General features: G+C 47.0%; 1 protein-coding gene across 3 annotated transcripts in view; it reads left to right on the top strand.

Moving 5' to 3' along the window:
• The first annotated feature begins 3,627 nt into the window (after positions 1-3,627).
• Positions 3,628-15,396, top strand: part of Gata4 (GATA binding protein 4) — a 68,874-nt gene continuing 57,105 nt past the window's right edge. The window contains exon 1 of one of the 3 annotated variants that reach the window (XM_085698635.2): positions 3,628-3,908. The gene's annotated coding sequence lies outside the window, so the exon portion shown is untranslated. The other 2 variants (XM_048421941.3, XM_085698637.2) reach the window with 2 other exon arrangements.

The raw sequence follows: 15,396 nt of genomic DNA, 5'->3' as shown, positions 1-15,396 counted from the left end.
AGTACTGGGATTACACAAGAGCACCACCAAACTGGCTCAGATGTAGGTCCCTGTGACTTGCGCTCTGGCTGGAGTTGTTCGTACCTACAGCTCTGCCACCCTCGTGGGCCTCATCCCTGCCTTGTCCCTTTGACCCAGGAGTGCAAGCACAGATTCAAGGTATCTTCACTGAGGTCATGCGAAAAGAGTTCCATCACAACCTCTATTCTCTGAGCAATGACTTCTCTTCGCCCTCAGAATCAGGTTGGTCTAGTTGTGGCAACAGAACCACAAGCTTGACCCCAAAATGGTGGAGCGCCAGGTCCTCCCAAAATATACGAAGCTGCTCAGAAGTTAGAGGCCAAGAAAACAAAGCCAGGCTTCCTTCCACTTCACAACATAAATAACTCAACAGAGAGAGAAATTAAAACACGGTATGTGTCATTAGCGACCGCAGGTTTGCCTAACCCTACTTCTTTTGACAGAGTCTCATTTAGCTCAGGGTGGTCTCAAACTGGCGAAGCAGCTGAGGATGACCTTGAACTCCTGAGCTTCCTGCCTCTACCCCCCAAGTGCTGGAATTATAGAATGAGCCACACACCCAGTCTTGCCTTTTAAAAAATTCTTTTTTGGAGCCCCAAAAATGTGGGGTTTTTTTCCTGAATATTAAATCTGGGCTATAGAAAGCCCAGATTCTGTTGCACAGAGTGGCAGGGCTGACATCTGAGCCTGGGGTCTCTCACTGGCAGTGCACTACAGTACCCAGAGTTTCCTGTCGGGGTCCTCTCAGCTTTGATGCAGTTCTGCAAAGAACTTCACATCACACCATCTCCTTGACTACAGAACTCGCGTCCCCATACAGGACTCCTCAGAAGGTCTGCAGTCTGTCTCTCAATGGGACACCGACTGAAGTGACTGCATATTGCCGCTCCCAACAAGGAAAAGAGAGACCCTCTCTAATTTTAGATCAAAACTCCATAAAAGGCAGAAAGTGTTGTAATAGTTACTCAGGAAAGGAGACACAAAATTACCATCTGGTTCAGCAACTTCACTTTTGGAGCTAGTCACAAAAGAAGGGAACGCAGAGCAGAAAGCAGTGTTTAAACCCTGTTGCTCTCAATAGTTAAAAGTCGCAACATCTTCTCCAAGAAAGAGCTCATCAACTGGTTACCCAATACCACATGGTAAGCTCGGAAAAGCTTGTAATACACATGTAAGTAACATTATACAGACTGTGCAGGCGGTACTTATTATTAGGAATATACATAGATATAGATACACATACATATACATACGTTTGCACGTAACAACAATTAATGAAAAAGAGGCCATGAATTTGAAAGAAAGCAGGGAGGCATGGAGGAGAGTATATGAGGGGATTTTGAGGGGGGAAGGGGAAGGAGAAATGATGTAATTACATTATAATCTCAAAAAGTAAAGGAAATCGGTCTTTAAATTGGCAACAGCCCAAATACCCATCAACGGATGGATGGAGAAATAAAATGTGGTCTATACACACAATTCAGTGTCATTTGACCTTAGAGAATGGAAATGCTAGTGTGTGCTACAACATGGATGCAGTATGAGGACACAGTGCTAAGTGAGACGAGCCAGTCACTAAAAGACAGAAAATGCAGGACGCCAGTCATAGGTGGCAGTGATCATCAAATTCATTTAAGTAGAAGGCAGAGGGGCTTACTGTAGAAACACAGGCTAGACTACAGAATGGTGGGGTTTCAATTCCACCTTCCACTCCCCCCGAAAAAAAAAACATTAAGAACTTTGGGTTTCATGAATGAAGCTGTTTGATCCCCAGTTCTGTGTAAACTAAACATGGTAATATATGCCTATAATCACAGGTGGTGGCAGGGTCAGGAATTTCAGGTTGTGCTGCTTAGCAAGTTTGAAGCCAGCCTGGGCTACAAGAGACCTGGTCTCAGAAAGAAGAGAGGAAAGGGAGAAAGGAAGGAGCAGGGACAGGAAGACACATGCCTGCAATTCTAGCACTGAGGCAAGAGGGAGCAAGGAGGCTTGGACATCCAAGGCCAACTTGAGATACATAGTAAAACCCTGTGTCAAATCCAAACTAAGCTGTTAGGGAGGGGGCTCTGTAATGAGAAACCTTTGCTGCTCTCCCACGGGACCAGATCACCCATCTTAGCGGTTCACAACTCCCTGTAACTCCAGCTTCCCACACAGATACACACCTGGGCACATAACAAAAAACAAAAGTAAATATTAATATATAATATTATACATATTATATATAAATAATATATATTAAAAGTGGGGCTGGGGTGGAGTTCAGTGGTAGAGCTCTTGCCTAGCACATTCAGGGCTTGGGTTCAACCCCAGTAATGGCGGGGGGTCGGGGGGGGGAGGGATGTGTCTGCAGAGGAATATGATTGTACATAAACGTCCTTAATGGCACTGAACCCTACAGTGTGAAGTGGTTGAAGCAGTAACTTTTGTGTTTTGTTTATTTTACAATAACAACCCTAGAACCCATGTTACCAAAGCACCGGGCTGGTGACAGTCGGCCCACTGGACAGGGAAGGCCTGTGCCTCGTCATGTTCAGCTCACGCTTCAGGAATTTTAATGACCTGACGCTTTGGAGAGTTTTACATGAGCATCTTCCTCTGGAATAGTTTCTGTAAGTCATCTGGTGAAGGCAGAACATAGAGACAGAGGGCCGTAGTGGACACCTTATTCATCACTCTGAAAATATTCATAACAAACTTCTTGGAAGGGAAAGGCAGTCCTGGTTCTTCCGCATCTTCCCCTTTTCCTCCAGGCCCTCTCTCTTTGTCTCCAGCTCATATTTTATTTTTTCCTGGTAGCATCCCCGGCCCTGGGCTCTTCTGTTCCAGGTTCTTGCGCTATGTTTGCACATCAGTAATAACTTGTCTGAGTTCTCGCCACTGTGCAGGGGCTGTTTCAAGGAACCCGGGAAGCTATGGACTGGGAAATGCATTAAAGTATGCAGGCATTGTGTTTATTCTTCTTGTTATTATTAAGACGTTCCTCCGGGAGACACCAACTCCACAGGGGCCATCTACCCTGAGTAAAACCAGAGAGATCTGTTTGCCTGGTTCCCACGGCTGACTCTGTGAACCTTTCTCGGTGCCTAGCCCTTCATTCCTGGGTCATCTGGGGGACAGTGGGGACCCCATGCCTAGGAGTATTCGAGAGGCGCTGTCACCTGGCAGAAGAGTCCTGCTACGGGTGGAAGGAACAATTCTGATGCTATTCCTATGCTGAGAACCCACAAGTTATCACGAATTAGGGGCTCAACTGATGGGGAATTCGCTGTGGGTTCCATCCTTCCCTGCTTTGTCACTCGGCCACTTCTCTGAGTTTGGTTACCTCAATCAGCATCACAAGCTACACTTATGGATCCACTGCCCCTGGTGCTAACCAACAGTGTCTAAAACATCCACTGTTTTTCACTGCCATACTAGGTGTTTGGAGAAGGACCACTTTCTAAGGGCAAGTCTGGGGTGTAACAGGAGGTTGAAGGAGGAGCATTCTCACTGTGCATGGTGATACCCGGGGTGTGTTCCATCTGTGTAGAGTCCTTCGGAGTGACCTTGGACAGCCTGAGCAGAACCTCTTGAATGTAGACTTGTTATTAAAAAAAAAAAAATCCAGTCAGAACTCTATGCCCGCCAAGCTTCCTTCCACTTCCACACGTACCAACAAGAAAAAGCCAGCCACGGGACTCGCTGAATTAATGAATCACTTCTCTTATCTATTTTTGCTGTTATCTAATTCTGAGAGGAAAGCTGGGAGCAGAGGGAGCCGGGAGATGTAGCTCACAACGTCTCCCTCCCACCCGGCTGAAACAGGCTGGAATCTCTGGGCCCCTGAGACTGATCTGTCCCTGGAAACTGGCCTTCAATAAGCCTGGAAGAGCTTCTATTCCTGGGTGAGTCACCTCCAAGTGGCCCTCCTGCCAGGGAAGGCCCGGAGGAGCAGTTGAGGGATGGAAGCCACTGGAGTACTGTGCGTGGTGGTGAGGAACCTGGGAAAGGAGGGAAGAAAAGGCTTTGCTTCAGCCCTGGGCACCCACCCAGGCTTAGTGGGGTAGGAGTTCTTCAGCTTTTCGCCTAGATGGGAAAGAAAGGCTTGTTTCAAGGACAACCTGCTGAAGCAGCTTCCTGCTCTCTCTCTCTCTCTCTCTCTCTCTCTCTCTCTCTCTCTCTCTCTCTCCTTCTATCGCTGTTATTCTTTCTTACAATTGGCTGGCATTTTAGCTTCTCTCTTTCCTGGTTCACTGCCAGAAACTGATGGGATGGTGGGTTTCCCTAGGAAAAATCGAGGGAGTGAAGGCCGGAGGGCTGATTACAGAAGCCAAGCAGACCCAAGCAGGTGTCACTGGGCCTTTGCTCCCTCCAGCACCAGATTTTACAGCCTTTCCGGGGGTCCCCCATGGCTGCTACCTGAGTCTTCTTAAGGACCACCGTGGCGAACTCAGGCAAGCCCTTCCCAATCATGCCAGAGTTCCCCACTGATTGTATTGGATTAGTCGCAAATGGGTCTTTCTGAATTTGCACTCCCTTTTCTTTGCTCAATCAGGCCAAGGGTCAGTCAACCACCGCGTGGGTTTGAATTTTACTGATTCTGGGGTCGGTCTTCATTGGGATAGAAGTGGGTCCTGCAGGTGTATGGAAGCAAGCATGTTTTCTCTTCCTGTTCACTATGCGCCGAGTTGGGGGGGGGGGAGCCTTGGGCTGTGTGTACTTTTGCAGCTAAGTCAAACTTCCGTCTCCTGCTTCTCAAGACCGAGGTGGTGGGTCTTGAGCGCTGTTTGTAGCAGAAAAGCTGAGGAGAGGGCTCAATCCAAAAGAAAAGGAGTCAAGAAAAAGGAGGCAGTACTGTGAGGACCCGGCTTAGAAAAATGAAATCGGAGGACCTTGGAAGAGCCGCAAACAGCACCGACAGGCAACTTAAGGCTGTCCAGACCTCCTCCCCTCGCTCAAAGGTTGACAACAGACATTTGAGCATTTTTTATACTGCTGCCTTTGGTGTTCTTCTGACGTTGGGTAGGATTTGCTAGAAAGTGTCTAGGTTCCCCTGCACTGGTGCAGGACGCATTGCCTGAGCAAAGCAGAGCGTGGGATCATATTCCTCGGCAGTAAGTCTAGCCCCTCCCCAGCAGCTAGCACCCACGACCAGCAGTAAATTCAAAAGCTGCCTGGAAACTCACATCTTCTCCTAGTAGGCATCCCCAACACCTCACATTTCCTCTTATTCTCATTCCCCGCAAACTCTCCAAAACTAAAGGAAATCCTCAGATTAGCTGGGGAAAAGAATTTTTAAAAAAAAAAAAAAGAGTATCTATATGGACTGAAGGAAAAAGTTACTACTGTACTTTTTGTACTACTATACTTCAAAAATTCTATGAATTCTGGTCACTCGGCTTCGTTGTCCACATTGTTGGTCTTGCGGCTTAGACGTCTCAAGTGGTTCATTTCTGCTATCTTTATTTTAATAAATCAGTCTAGGGTAAACAGTATTTGAACGTTCCATTTATAAGTTATTTTTTACGGGCTTATTGTCATCCGTTTCGTTCTTCTAGGAACGTGTTCTGAACGAGATTTTTGTAATTTTGGATCAAATTTAAGAGGATCTTAAAGACGGCTTTCTGTGATTGGCACGGAAGAAATATTCATGAGCTGTTCTTGGTCTCGGTTGTGTCTCTCGGGGCCAATCAAATACCCATTTCCAACGGCTTTCTGCCTAGTTCTGTTTGCACCGGGAGGGAAATCCTGTTTGGCACCCGTGAAGTCTGGGGAGGTTCGGAGCTGAGAACTGCCCAGAGAAAGGGGTTCGGGGCTACAGCCATCAATCTCCAATTGTCTAAACACAACGCTAAGTGGAGATTCGAGCAATTATCCCAATAATGGGGGACGGGCACTTTCACCTGCTTTATCTGGATCGAAAGTGCGGTGTGGGGGACAAACCCGTGATGTCTTTAGGCCCGGGGGGGGGGGGGGTTCTCAGCAGTCTCGGAAATTTGGATAGCTTTTCTGTGGGTTCTGTCAAGGAAACTGAGGGAGCTTTCTAGAAAGGCTTGAAAGGAGATGGGAGGGGGGTAGGAGGCGGGGGCGCCGCATGACGCCCGGATCCCCGGTGATAAAGGCCCCCGAGCAGATCTAAAGTCAATAAACCCAGCGGCGTCAGGCTTGGGCGGAGGGTAGGAAAGCCCAGAGTTGAGCGCCAGGGAGAACCAAGATCCAGGCAGCCCGCTAAAAGAAAACCGCTGCAGCCCGGGGAGGGAGTGCGGGGAGCCGCTGGGAGAGGAGGCCTTGTCGAGTGTCAGTTTACAGGTGGAAAGGCGCGCACCACCCAGCCTGTTCCCGCGGGTCCCCAAGTGTCCCAAGGAGCCCTTGTGAAACTCGCCACCAGTTAGGCTTAGAGAGGATCAGAAAGTGATACCCTTTTAATGGGGAGGGTGCAAAGTGGGGGGACCCCACTGCCCAGCACACATAAATGTCCCCTAGTGAGAGAAGTTAATATCATTAATGTTGTCAAATCTATCCTTGTTATGCAGCGCCAGGCCGCTTACAAACATCTCTTGTATCCTTGTTTGGGTTGTTTTTCTCACTCCCGGTAGAAGTAGGAGAAAGATAGGAGAAATATGCCCAAAGTCGGCCTCAAGAGAGGCTTGGTCTAGTCACTAAGGGACTTTAGAGAAAGTCTCCCCTCGAGGCGCCTGGGTCCAGGGACGCAGCCAGCAGGGAGCGTGACCCTGGAGCCTGTAAACTGCGTTGCTTGCCCCCGGGCTCCTGGGGTTCGTTTGACCTTCCCACAGTGGGCTTGAGCTGTCAAGGCAAGTCGGGTGGCCAGGCGGCCCTAAGTGGCTCAGAGCAGGCCCTTCCGCTAGGTTTGGAGGTTCCCCGCAAATGGGTTAACCACTTAGCTCTCCGTGGAAAATCCGAGGCTGGATTGCTCGGATTGCGTTTCTGGCCCGTGGCGGCCCAAGTCACTTGGGTGGGGAAAGTGGCAATCGAATGTGCCAAGGTTAGGGAATACTAGCGGGTCCGCTTCCTCACGTACAGAGTCGGTGGGCTAGGGAGCTCGGGCTACCCTTAGGTTCCAACCAAGGTCACTCTGGTGACAGGCCTGGGCCATTGTGCTTAGCGCCTGAGAGACTCCACAGAGGAAGAAATCCCAAGGGCCGGATGACCTGGGGCCACAAGGAGAGAGGGCATTGTGCCTACTGCTTTACGAGCCCTCTCCGGAGTCGCTTGCGGTACTTAAGACCTCGCCATCGCCATCTAAACGGAGAAACTCCTAGGAAGCCTAGGACCCATTTTTCAAGTTTACTACTGCCATGCGTGAGAACCCGGAATACTGTCCATTCAAAATGGTTCGGTAGTAGCCTGCTCCCACGGAAAGGAAAGAAGAGAACTGTACATTTAGAGGTGATGTAGGACAATGGTAGATCGATTGACAAGCTCTCCACTCAAAGTTATATGTGCCCCCAACTTGATTGTTCTCAGTACCCCTATGGAAAACACACAGTGGAGGGTCTTAGTCACCCCAGGCTCCGTGACACTGTGCGCATTTTTGTTCGCGTCTTTTCCCAGCCAAATGTGGAGCAATATTGAGGAAGTGACGATAGAGACCTTAAAACGAGGGTTAGAGGGTTAGAGGGAGGCGGGTGGTGGGTGAATGGCCAGAGAAAGTAGACCTAGGGAAAACTGCTTCAACTCAGTTCTTGGTTCCTGACTTTGACAAATCCAGAGCAATCCTTGAAGGTGTAGATTTCTTCAATTTCGGGGAGCCTGCTCGTCTGGGAAAGCCGCGTCCCTCTCTAGCACCAGCTCAAGGGAAGGAAGGACCATCTCCAGCCACTCCTCCTTCCACTCGCGTCCCGTATCTTACAAAAACTCCATCTTAGAGAAATGCCTGGCAGAGCCCCACAGTACCACGCTTGGCTAAATGCTGGAGTGATGGCACAATCTCCCTACCCCGGTACCCCTAAGCAACTACACCACCGTGTAGCTGGCGCTCCTCCCTTGACCCGACGCTGTGGTTTCATTGCACCGGGAAAAGGTGCCTCTGCCACCGCGTCCCAATTGTCATCCTTAGGGGTGTCTTTATTCCTGCTGTACGACCTGCTTAACCTGGTTTTCTTATTTCCACTTCTCTCCGACCTCTACCTTCCTCCCCCATCTCCACTCCCCCTCTCTCTTCCTCCTTTCTTACTCACTACCTCTCCCCCGCCCCGTTCTTCCCTACCCCCAGTTCTCACTCTCCTCTTCTAACTCTGTTCTATAATTTTCCGGTTTCTACTTAATGAAAATTCTCTCCCTCACTTGGCCCCCTTTCTTCTAATTTTGCTCCTTTTTACTCCCTGCCAGTTACCTCCAAATACACCGGCTGCCATTAAATTTCCCGCAGGGCCTTACTGGGCCTTTCCACTTCCAATGGGACACCATCCTTGCTCTTTAGAATACATCTGTCTTGTTCATTTTCATGGGTTACTCCCCTTGCATTGGATGAATCAAAAGTCTTCCAATGATGAATTGGTATTTCCGTTTCAATTTTTGAACATCAAACTCCGTAGCAGCTAATTCGTTGGCCCTTGAGGAGTTTCTGAAGTCTCCACCTCTAAATAGCTATTAAACAATAATGCTTTTCCAAAGACTCCACAGTAAGATTTTTTTTCAAAGTGGGCAGCAATGTGTAAAACGAGGCCAGATGCTCTATCCTGCCACTGTATTTATTATGGCTCCAGAGATTTAGCAGGAAAAGGACAGGGTGCAAGTGTAACTCCTTGGTCACCAGCTAAGATTGTATTTGCTTTCTGTTAAATCTTGGCGGTTCTATCATAATAATGATAGAACAATTAGTTGTTGTTTGTAGATAAATAATGATTTTGAGTGCCAATTGTTTGCCTTATGTAGGATTTGTTGTTAGATCACACATACATGAGGAACATTTTTATAGACGAGTCTTGATAATAGACGAATTGTCCTCTCTGAGGCAGAAAAATTAGCCTCTAAATAGAGAAAAGGAAATCTCTCTCTCTCTCTCTCTCTCTCTCTCTCTCTGTGTGTGTGTGTGTGTGTGTGTGTGTGTGTGTGTGTGTGTCTGTGTCTGTGTCTGTCTGTCTGTTTTTTGTTTGTTTGTTTTTGACACAGGATCTCACTATGTAGCTTTGACTGTCCTGGAACGCACTCTGTAGACCAGGCTAGCCTCAAACTCACAGAAATCCTCCTGCCTCTGCCTCCCAAGTGCTGGGATTAAAGGTGTGCACTACCACTGCCCCCCAAAAAGAATTTTTTTCTCTTAAGAAGAAAACAAAAAAAAATCATTAACTCTTAAAACAAATCTATAACAAACTTTAAAAAAAAAAAAACCAAGATTATTAGCTAAGCGTGGTGCCTCTCCTCTTAATCCCAGCACCAGGGGGACTGAAGCAGCAGCATCTCCATGATTTTGAGGCCAGTCTGGGTTACAGATTAAGGACCATCCCATCTCCAAAACAACAAAAACCAAAAAGAAAGGAAGGTCAATAACGGATAGATATTTGACACAGGAAACTTGGGGGGGGTGGATGAAGCCAAGTATGAATATGAACACTGTGCCCTGTCTCATGATTTGAAACAGCAAAAAATGAAGAAAGTTGGGCTCAATGCTGGGAGTCTTAACCCCCCCCCCCCCGGACAAAAAAACAGGAAGGGTTATGGGGGAAGGGCATCTCAAAGCATTTCTGAACCCTTAATGTTGAGAACAGAATTTAGAATCTAAGAGTTTCTATCTTCCTCCCAAAACCCCACTGACAGTAGCGACCCACCTGACCAGGAACTACTCAGGGGTTGGGGAAGACTTGAGATTTAGGGGAAGTGAAAGGGCCTTGATGTTTGACACTTTCTTAGCAAACTCTGGATTTTGTGCCTTCCTGGTTCCCCAGTGTTCGACCACCACCACCACCACCACCACCGCTGGGGTTTACTTCAACTGTGATAACGAAGGACTGCTATCTAATCTGGTCAGCAGCAAGAACAATCCATTAGCCCTCAGTATTTAGCATTTATCCGGGGTGGGGGTGGACGGAGAAAACTGTGCTTCTGGGTCCTACTGCAAGCAGCCAGAGTTGTGCCTTTGGGGATGGGGAAATGAATGAAACTAAAACACACCAATGAGGTGGCGTGTCCTGGTACTGGATAAATGACGTTTCCGCCCATTGCCATACCTCTTTGAGTCGGAGGGACAGCTTTTCTTTTAAAGAGATCTGTATGCTTTACATTCTTACTTAAACTAATCATCCTAAAGACACCTTAAGATTCCATTTTTCAGCGGTGTTCCTTGAGACCGCAGACATAAGTCCATCCACCCATTCATTCGTCCATTCATTCAGCAAACATTTGCAAAGCTTTACCCCATGCCAGACATTGTGCCTTGTACTGACAGGCTAAGTTATTTGCCTAAGATGAGGGTTGTGCTGACGACTGGGGCGGGACCCTAAATCAACTATTGCAATCCCATGACTGACTGTTTCTCTCCCCTAAGGCATACAAATCAGAGACGTGGGGAGTGGAAAGGGTTCCAGAGGTTATCTGGTCCAGCCTTCCATTCAATGCAGGAATCCCCTCCCCAAACCGCTGCTGATCAGACCCCTGCCTCTGCCCTCCACCAGTGAGTGCTAAGAGCCGCCTTCTGGGAGTCCCCTCTGAAAGAACCACAGCAGTCCAAGGTCCTCAGCAAGATCTAGGCTTGTTCTTGCCTAAGTTAAGAGTGCCAGCCCCTTTCTGCTCCTGTGACTCTATCTTGGCGACTTGTAGTCCAAGAGCCAGAGGTTACTAATTCTCCCACCCAAGTGCCACTGCTCTCCTTCTGTCCTGGAAGTGGAAATTCCTGGGTTGCTGGCACTGCCCCCCTTGAAACTTGACAACACGATGAACCTTGGCCAAGCTGTCTCTCCTCAGTTGCCCATAGGCGATGTATGCTGCCAGGTTAGATAAAACACTGGGCAGTGGTCAAACAACGTCCAGAGCCTGGATTCCAAACCCAATACACAACCCAGTGACAAGCTAAGTGACCTTCGAGAAGTTATTCTTGTAACGTATTGTAGAAATAAGCTGCATGAATGTGCTCCGGTAGCTGAGTCTGCCACCTTCTGCAAAGATAAAAATGATCTCCCTAAGTTGTCTGAGGTCACACAGAAAGCAATTCATGGACACAACGAACATTCTGGAAGTTTTCCCATCACTTTCCTGGCTGGTAATCCCAGGCAAATTATCTAAAATGCCTGTGCTTCAGCTCCCTGTGTTTTAAAGTCCCCCCCAAACCGGAGCCTGCAGTAAAAGGCATTCAGCTGGACATTAGTAGCCTCCAGGTCTTTCTCTATATATTTTGTCTTTTTTCTCTAACCTTAGGCCTTACAAACTCTTCAGATATCAAATAGGCTTAATAAGAAGCTGACATTTTCCTAAATCAACGACTATATCTTTAACTATCTTATCGGACACTGAGTGCCCCGGGAAGCACTGTGGCAGCTGTGGCTGTGGGCTTTTGGAAGGCTACTGGTTAGTCTGCATGCAAATCCCTGTGATTCTGTGCCTCACATTTTTCCACCGGAAGACAGGCACCCTAAGGAATTGCTGAGAATCCTATGAGAAAAAATGTATTAATGACTAAATCTTAGGACTTGGCAGTCACACCTCAGAAGTGTAGTTAGCAAAACAAAAATGGGTAGCAACCTGCACTGTAAACAGAATTTATTTCATAAGCGACTAAATTCATAATGTGTTTATTGCTACATTTTATTTATTTATTTATTTATTTATTTATTTATTATGTATACAATATTCTGTCTGTGTGTATGTCTGCAGGCCAGAAGAAGGCACCTCATTACAGATGGTTGTGAGCCTCCATGTGGTTGCCGGGAATTGAACTCAGGACCTTTGGAAGAGCAGGCAATACTCTTAACCACTGAGCCATCTCTCCAGTCCCTATTGCTATATTTTTTGAGATTTTTCATTATATAACAAAGTCTCATGGGAGTTCACTTTTATATTTTTCTGATTCTTTGCTAGCCATGACGCTCCAACCCTGGGCCTCCTTCATGCCAACTATATGCTTAACCACTGACCCCTTCTTTTAAGTTAAAATGGATTGGGAGCCACTCTTTAGAATGTAAAACTCCTTTGAGAAAACAGAATGAATTAGAATGTTCTTAGTGGTTCTTTCTCCAGGAGTAAGGTTAAGAATGGGGTTTTCCATTGTTATATTTCTTGTATTTTCCAATGAGAATAATATACATGTGCTTATTTCAAATTTGAAAGAAAAAACAAACTGTTTTAGAAGAAATGGGTCAGGCTTCCTAAGATCTTTACGACTTAGCCAAGTGGTGGCTAAGCGCTCCAGCACTCTGGAGGCAGAGAGGCAGGCTGATCTCTGTGAGTTTGAGGCCAGCCTGGTCTACAGAGTGAGTTCCTGGACAGCCAAGAAACTCTACCTTAGGAGGAACAAGGAAAAAAAAGATCCTTGGGGCTGTTTTCAGGGCAAAGGCTATGTGGGCCCCCAACTCAATGTGGTCAGATTATAGAATAGTTCCAGATACTTCCTGCCTGCTGAGGTTCCTGCCAGAAAGGATGATTGCTGTGGAGGCCTCTCCTCCCCCTGTAGGGAGGCCCAGCCTTGAGTTTCTAAAACCGAAATCCCTCTGTTCTGGTTACTTTTCCTTGGACTCATACTCCCTTTGCTGGCAGGAGGATTTGGGGATGCCGAGCCAGGTGCTGGGCCAGCTGGGAAGTCAAGCTGATTAGCCCAGCCTGGGAAGAGGAGGAGGAGGATGCATTGGGGGTTGAGGGGAGGTGAAACTTTGAGCCAGGGCCAAGAGGCCAGGGATGTTCAGAAAGGAAGGCCTTGGTGAAGACCAGAGAATTACGGCCAGAACTTCAGAGACCAAAAACACGGCAGGGTAACTAAGCGCCAGGTGTCACCAGGTGCCTTTCTTTTCTGACTTTGAAATCTCTTAGCAATTTCCAGAGGCCAGCAGTTCTCTCCCTCTGCAAGCAAAATGTGTATGTGTGGGGGGGGGGGGACAAAAAGAATGAGCAAAGGAAATCCCACCCCCCCCCCAAAAAAATGGCAGTGCGGATCCTGTGTAACTGAAATAGCCTCAAAAGAGCACGTACTGTTGCTATGTCAAAGTAACATGTGCAGTGGGTAAAAACACAAGCCACAGGTTCTACCCCTATCCCTGGCTCCTTAACTGGAGTTGTGATGACTAGGTTGTGCCATGTACTTGCACGGGCTGTGAATGACACTTCGATCATCTTTCTCCAAGTTTTCAACTCTTTTTTGTAACTTCAGGATCAGCCAGTGGCTAAATGGTTCCTACAAATTGCAGAGCTTTAGGTTTCTGTGGTGTGGTTTTGATCCTATCTCTGTTCTAACTCTTCCCATCTCTGCTAAGGTAAGCAAGACCCAGCCAGACTGTAGCCATCATGAGTCCCCTCTCCAGAGTCTCAAGGAGGGGGCAAGATCCAGAAGCTTTTGCTGACAGCCCCAAATTTGTCAGCAGTCAATTCTATCCTATATTTACATTTAAAAAAACCAAACCCATAGCAAGATGCATTTTGTATGACCCTGTTATGGCAGAGCAGCAATGCAACAAGGGATACCATGAAGCAAAAGAGCTAGGTTGGTAGGGCTTCTGTCTCCCTGGCCCTTGGAAAACAGACTAACCACCTCATTCCTATAGCTGGTGCTGCTGAGTCTGTGAGTCAGTGTGACCCTGACTGCTACTACAGTACCAGCAGGATTTCCAGAAGTGTCTCTTCAGCCCAGGTTTTTTATTAAACAACCATAGTACCTCAGGGAAACTGCCTAGGCACCCAATCTCTGCATGATAATAAAATCATTTTCATTTGTAATCATGAAGAACAGAGGTTCTAAAAAGCCCTTTCCCCTGCTCTGCTTCAAGTGCTAAAGCACAGGGTACTAGCTCCCTCGTCTCTGCATTGAGAATGGTATTGACATTTTTAGTGTATCCAAATGCTTTCAGGAATGTCTTATATTTGCCCCTCCCAGCAGCCCTCTGGAGTAATCAGTGTGGGTATTACTGTGCTGGTTGAGGAAACTGAGACTCGGAGTTGTCCTGCCGAAGGTCACATCACTAATAAGTAACAGAATTAAACTCTAATGCTTGCTTTAACTACCCCAAACGGCCTCCCCACCCTCCATGATGCCTGAGATCAGATGGCCCCTTATCAACTGCTTTGTAATTGCTCTAATAGGGGTTATCAGGATCCCTTATTTTGCCTATCCCAAAATCAGGGAGTTAAAGAATAGCAATAGCGCAGTTCTAGGCTCCTAGGGCTGGTAGAGCCCTGCCCCGACCCACCCCTTCCACAGGTGTGGCCCAGAGGGGTTAACGTGATCTGTCAAAGGTCAGTCATGTGTAAGTAGAGAATGACCAATGTCATTTTAAAAAATTAGTTAAAAGAACTGCCTACCAAGCCCATTTTTATGGCGTATTTTAAGCAAGTTAATGAATATACCAGCACAGCTTTAACCCCCACTGAGCACTCGTTTATAGATTGAGCAGATAAGTAGCAATAAGGAATTATTCGTTTCCCATTTATCATCCAGCCTCTGCAAGTACAACTTACAAAGTGAAGCAAATAGCAGTTTCAGACCCCACACATGTGAGGGCAGAAGGGCTAAAAATGCGTGGTCTACAAAGTTGTGCATTTAGAGGGTGTCTGGGCCCCAGATCACGTGGGACAAGAGAAAGGAAAATATTCAGGGGACTTATATGCATTTCACGAACAGGCTGTAAAAATTAATCTCTTGGGGAGCATGTGCCATGTCATATGTGTGGAGGTTGGAGGTCACCTTCAAAGTGTCAGTTCTTGCTTCTCACTATATGGGTTCTGGATATGGAGCTCAGACCATCGGACTTGGCAGCAAGTGTCTTTACCAGCTAAGCCATCTTACCAGCCCAGGTGTGTTTTGTGGTTCTTATATAGAGCTCAATATTTGGTTTCCATATGAATTCAGTCACTAATTCATTCTTCAAAGTAATATTGAGCACCTATTGCATGCACAGTGCTATGGGAAATTACATTATTAATCACCAACTATTTCTAACACCTTTTAAATTCAATGGGATAGAAGGCATACAAATGCACACACCTGGATCTCATTGCCATGAGCCTTTGGGATGAACAGCTTGTATAATGTGCAGGGTCAATTGGAGTCAGAGGAAGGTGTGCCTGGGAATGATTAGAAAGAAAGAGAAGGCTGTCTGTCAAGTCTAAGGGAGACACAACCTTGTTACAAGTCTTCTGTCCCCAAAAATGAAGAATGAAAGGGGCTGGGTGATGTCATAGCTAGAAATGAAACCACAAATTGATAGCCTAAACCAAGAACCTAATCCCAAAGGCCAC

This window comes from Myodes glareolus, chromosome 12, assembly GCF_982192425.1.
Source record: "Myodes glareolus chromosome 12, mMyoGla1.1, whole genome shotgun sequence".
Taxonomy (NCBI): domain Eukaryota; kingdom Metazoa; phylum Chordata; class Mammalia; order Rodentia; family Cricetidae; genus Myodes; species Myodes glareolus.
This window is presented reverse-complemented; position numbering and strand designations above follow the sequence as displayed.